The 6,000-nt window shown below is 48.0% G+C and overlaps 1 protein-coding gene across 1 annotated transcript in view; it reads left to right on the top strand.

The window, feature by feature from the left end:
• The first annotated feature begins 2,030 nt into the window (after positions 1-2,030).
• The window catches only part of ST3GAL1 (ST3 beta-galactoside alpha-2,3-sialyltransferase 1), a 76,458-nt gene continuing 72,488 nt past the window's right edge, over positions 2,031-6,000 (top strand). The window contains exon 1 of the mRNA XM_069780102.1: positions 2,031-2,046. The gene's annotated coding sequence lies outside the window, so the exon portion shown is untranslated. The remainder of the gene's footprint in view (positions 2,047-6,000) is intronic.

The raw sequence follows: 6,000 nt of genomic DNA, 5'->3' as shown, positions 1-6,000 counted from the left end.
GCCACTCTTGACTGGAGGGTGCTTTCCCAGATACAACCTGTAGACACACTAGTAAAAATTTATATACTGTAAGATGAGAAATCACCTGTTTTGCTAGAATCCTCCTTTTTCTCTGTTAAACTCAGGGACAGACAAGGTGCGGTACAACAGGTAGTGAAACGCAGGGTGCTCACACTCTTCCTTCCCCAGGCATTGTTGCTTTCACAGGATCTTCTTCGGAGCCCTCATCACACTCTCACTCCCTCCGTCACCTCAGAAATGCTTGGGAGAAATGCTCTAAACCTGCTGCACAGCTTTTTTGCTGATGAGCTGTTCCCCAGTGATATTTTCATAAACAGACCCACTCACCCACAATCATCAGGAAGGAAATGAAGCAGCAAATTCAACTAATTTGCCTGAAGGTATGAGAGCGTCAAGTCGAGAGGGTTACAGAAATTGTCACAGGTGATCACATTGGAGCTCCTCAAGGGCCCTATCCCACCTCCAGCAAAGTGGCAAGCAGCTCCTGGGAAAAAGCAGTGAAGAGCTATTTAATACACTGTTTCCCCCACACACTAATTCCTTGTGTTGATACATTCCTTGTAAAAGAAGGCCAGGGTTTTTTTACCCTCATTACTTTAGATTAGATCCCTTCCGAGCCCTGTTTACGAAGGACGTAATACCATGTCTCTCTGCGGTACCCAGGGGCAGAATTTAGGGATGGGGTGAGCCCCTTGAAGGTTTTGTACGGGCTTATGCTCCTAAGCAGAAAGCTCAGCCTGTCACAGGTCCTCACACCCAAATGCAGATAATCTGCACAGCGCGGTACACGATGTGACACCGGTCTAAATTCACACTTAAGCTTTTACTAATATAACTCTATGGAAACAAGCTCAGCGATGATTGATGACTTAGAGCTCCTACGTGGTGCGTTACAGTTTCCAGTGGAAGTATGTTGTGCTGGATGTAATAAACCAACGACGTGGGCAGTTTCAGTAAGTAGATTAATAACCTATAAACTCGTCCACTTCACAAAAGGAGTTATGCGCTGGCTGTCCAGCGTTAAGGAACGTGTTTTTCAGAGCTCAGGAATACCTTCTCCCCCCTGACATCTGCTGTGGATGTTCACTGTGCATGTTACGCTGCCTACGGGGGCGGGGGACGAGAACTAGAGAGAAGACCCGAGAGATCATTTGCTTCTTTGGAGGTGCTCTAACCTCCCCGCTTCTCGTCTTGGCTCCAGTCATTAAACACCGACACTAAAAAAGCCAGCATTACGTTGTCAAATAGTTTTAGCAGATGCTTTATCAGTTGAATGTATCTGTCAGGGAGACTCTGTAATGATGCCGTATTCTTTTTAATTCCACAGCGTTTTATAGTCACCTTAAAAATGTCTGATGCTGGACGGAGGGAAAGCATTATTTACTCTGTGCTAATTTTTATTACCGTTAATGATGCGACATACGCTTCCTCCTGTGAGAAGCACGGCATTTCTTCCCACTTTTCCCTGCTGCGCTCACCTTTCAGGATCCACACAGCCCCATTCAGGAGTTTTGGGGTAGCTGGGGCGAGAAATTTCTGGGTGGTGACCCTCTTGAGAGGTCCCACCGGGAGCAGGCATTTCACCCCTTCAGGGGTGCTGTGAGCCCCCCGAAGGGCAGGGCAGGGCAGGGCAGGGCAGGGAAGGGCAGGGCAGGGCAGGGCAGGGCAGGGAAGGGAAGGGCAGGGAAGGGCAGGGAAGGGCAGGGAAGGGAAGGGAAGGGAAGGGAAGGGAAGGGAAGGGAAGGGAAGGGAAGGGAAGGGAAGGGAAGGGAAGGGAAGGGCCGCCCCGGCACCGCCCTGCCCGGTCCGAGGAGGGGCCCCCGGCGCCGTCTACGTGGCTGGGGGCGCGCTATATGAGCGGGCAGGAAGCCGGGGAGGGGAGGGACGGGCCCCCGCCCGCAGAGGCTCCGCGGGCAGCGCAGGCAGAGAGCGAGGAAGCGGCGGCGGCGGCACCGGCCCCGGCCCCAGCAGCAGCGACCGCCCTTCCCTGGCCATGGGGCTCGGCGGCCCCCCCCGCGCCCCGCCGTGAGTACCGCGGGACCCGCCGCCTTCCTCCTCCTCCTCTTCCTCCGCCTTCCTCCCTTCTTACCTGCAAATCCTCCCGCTTTCCAACCCCCCCCCCTCCCCACACTGCTGCAAAAGGCGCGGCGGGAGCCTCCCCCCTCCCTTCCAGCTCCCCGTTCGGCCGTTAAGTTGGTTTCTTTTTTAATCGCTAAGTCTCGTTATTTAGAAGCCAAGCGGGGGGGTCCCGGCGCTGGCGGAGCTCGCAGCATCCTCCGGTGGGTGCCTCCGGAGCGGGGAGGTTTCGCCCCAACCGGCCGGGATTTCCCCGCTGGAGGGGGACGGAGGGGAGGCTGCGGGGACCGAGGGGGGCTCCGGAGCTCAGGCGTACCTTCGGGCGATGCCCGTGCGGGGAAAACCCCCCCTACAACCACCCCCCCCTCTCCCCAGGCTGCCCCACGGCATCCCACGGGGGACCGGTCCTGCCCCCTGCAACTGCAGGGTGGGCGCTGGCAGGCGGGAGGGATCAGCCTGGCGAAGTCCTGCACCCTGCTTTTTTTTTTTTAATCGTACTTGGTGTTGGTTTTCTTTTTTTTTTTTCCTGTCCCCTGGCGTAGACTGTGCGGCGAGAGAGGAAAGTCAGTATTACTCCGTTAGAGGGGGCGGAAAAAAAAAAGCAGACTAGCTGTCTTAGGTACCTGCTCGCACATCTCTGCTTGCAGAATTAATTCCCAGTGAAGTATAAATAAATAATCTTCGAGGTCAGCAGTTTGGTTATTAGGTGTGTTTTTATTGCACTTGATGTATTTATCTCTATAGCAAACATAAATCCCAGCTCCTTACTGTGATTGCTTTTAGTCTTGGCATAAATGAAAACAAACCGGTAAAAAAAAAGCCTTGATGCGTTTTTACTCATTTGAGGCGCACAAGGTTTTTCAACTCTTTGTAACGGTTGGGCTTGTATGTATCCAATACACTGAAATAACTCATTGTATATAAAATTGTAAGTCCGAATTATATATTTGCCTGCTGGGCACGCACGTTAAAGGGAAAACCTCCCTAATTATGGATCTTTCAGAGAGATTGGAAGGGTGACAAAGCCCTTGTAATCTTTTGGGTCAATTTTCATAAGCTCTGAAAGCTCGCTTTGAAAAGGAAATTAAATTTTGGTGTGGAAAAGGGACAGGAAATTCAAGGATATAAAAAAGAAAGTCCCTATTCTACTTTGATCCTGTCCTCAGGAGTTCGTGTACGTTGGTGTTCTTCAGTGACATAAGTTAAAATGAAGAGTTGCCTTTAACTGGAGTCTTCCTGCCTCTTGGCAGTTCCGAAGATACTCAATTAGCAGCACGCTCCTCCTGTATATTATTTACACGGCTTTAGCTGGAGGGGTGGCTCTGTGAAAAGCGTCTGCTTGGAAATATTTGGATTGCTACATCCATAGCGTCCCGCGCTATCCATGTCAGCCAGTGCCTTCTGCAGCCGATACGTTCACCCTTCCTTAATTTTTACGGCTCGATCCGAAGGTGGTGGTGCTGCTCTCATGTTAGAAGAAGTTGGCGTTGGCCCTGGGTCCTGCTCCCTGGTTTTGGCAACAGCAGGATGGTTGTCTGCAGGGCACAGCTGCGCTGGAGGTCCTTTCTGGGCTCCTCTGGGAGCCTGATGGTTTTTTTCTGTTTGAACCGTGTTCAGGTGGTGGCTGGGGGTGGAGGGAGGGAATGGTTGGATGTGAATAAAAAAGGCGGATTTGTTTATTAGTTAAAGGCACTTGTTTTCTTGATTGTCCTGGGAACAACAAAACCCCAGCGTATGTCTATGGTGAACTTGGCGCTATGTTCCTCTGCCAATTTCTCACTTCATTTACTCTATTTTGGTGCTGCTGTAGGGTAACATTTCAGCGGCAGCAGGTTTAAATCCTGTGCCTCGACAAAGTCCCGGTCTAGGGTCCTGCCAAAGCAGCTTTAAAGCTACCACTAGATTTGTAAAGTACACTTCTGTCTAATATACATTTATTTCACCTTTCTGCTAGTAGCATGCAAGAGCATAGTCTCTGAAAGAAGAAAAGAAGAGAAAAATCCAATTCCTTATTCTTTTGGCTCGCTCACTCGGTGCGCAGTCTGATTGTGCAGTGGAGAGAGTGAGTTGCCCTATTTGTATGAATTTTTTCACACATCCCGGCCAGAAAGGAGCTTGCAGCCTTGTTTGCAGTTTTTCTTCCAAACTTGATGATATTAGTAATGGTGATGGCATCTCAACTGAGGAAGGTAGCTTTTAAAACTAAACATCATTTTATATAAGACTTTGTATCTGCTTATCAATTTGCTTTTTTGTTTATGTAAAACTGGGAGTAATTTGAGGGGAAATTAGGGTCATGCAGATGGTGGTTCCATCTTCTAGGTTATAACAGCATCTTTTATGCCAAATGCATTGCAAACACTTCTGTTAAATGATCATAGCAATACGTTTTTATTTGGAGCTTCTTTCAGAAGTATTTTCAAAAGCATGGTGAAGCAGAAATGTGCTTTTAAAAGCAAAGGAGTAAGAGCAAATCCAGCTCCATAGCATGTTTCAAGTGCTGTTAATCCCACCACCTGGTGGAGCTTTTCATGGCACTGGCTGAGGGAACTCTGAATAAGGATGTATTTTTTGTCTTGTTTCAACATTGTGAGATGCTACCTGTAAAGTTTCTTTAACTTTTTTCTTTCTCATACCAGACTTAATTAATTTCCTGTATCTTCTATATATTTTATACTTTGCAGAAGGCAGCACAGGACTATCGGTGTCTCATCTGAAAGAGCACTCCTCTGTAGATAGACGAATCAGTGAAGTAGGAGATGAGATAAATTTCTTCTTTCATGTCCTTGTCTTTCCCTTGCAGCATGCTTTTTTTTTTTTTTTTTTTTTTTTTTCCCAAAGGCAATATGATGCTGGCATAGAACATGACTGTAACCTGGGCACCCAGAAGCTATTTGTTTTCACCTAGGAGCACTTTTTAAGTGGAAGAATTATTTTTAATAGCCAGCCCCTCCTCCAAGACACTCTGATGAAACCTTTCAGTGCAAGCCTGGTTAGCTTTGTACTAATAACTTTGATATAAATACGTGCTAAACAGCCTGTGTATACTCAAACTTGCAAGAAGAGAAGCAGCTGCATTTTTGACTGATCTGAGATTACTGGTACAGGTTAAAATATGGGCATAAATACCACTGCATAAGGCATACTTTTGCCTTTCTCTGAAGTACGTAGTTCTGCCTAACTGCATCAAAACCTGTCTGTCACGTTTGTTATGCCTAATAACTGCTAAATGAAAATCTAAGTAAGTCAGAGGTATGCAAGTTAAAAATAACTTTAGGACTACCTGTCACTTGTAAGTATTTCCACTCTAAATTCTGAGAAACTTCCTTGTCCCATACACGTGTTTCCTGAGAACTATGACTAACGCTAGAGACACAAACTTGCAGACAAATTGCTGTTGTAAATGTTTGTATTGATCTTATGGCCATAGTGCCCGTGTGAGTCTTTGACTCCTTGTGGCATATTTGAGACCCCAGGAAGGTGACTTTGATGTCTAGGGCCTCTCCAGTGGCATCTGAAACCTGTGTTTGGCAACTGAATTGACCCTGTGGGAGCTAGATGTGGTTTCTGGGCACTAACCTTCAACTTACGAACCAGGTAACAACATCAACGCAAGTGGCCTCTATTTAGGAGGCAAGCTCATTAGAGAGGAGTTGTCTCCTACCTCCTGTGACTCCTCTTGTTCTGACAAGGGTTCTGGACCAGCCTGGCACTCCTTGACAGCAGCCACGGAGGAACTGCCATCACCCATCTGGTCACCTTTCCCACTCTTACCCCAGCTTCCTCTTTCCACTGGTGATGGGCGTCCCGCGCTCTAGTTTGTAAGTAGCAAACTCAAGTCACTTTGTGGATAACGTCCTATAAGGCTTTGAAAAGCTCCTGTAAGTCAGGGCTGCGCAACAC

This window comes from Haliaeetus albicilla, chromosome 3, assembly GCF_947461875.1.
Source record: "Haliaeetus albicilla chromosome 3, bHalAlb1.1, whole genome shotgun sequence".
In the NCBI taxonomy this organism is placed as follows: domain Eukaryota; kingdom Metazoa; phylum Chordata; class Aves; order Accipitriformes; family Accipitridae; genus Haliaeetus; species Haliaeetus albicilla.
Note: the sequence above shows the minus strand (reverse complement) of the source record. Positions and strands in the feature narration are given on the sequence as shown.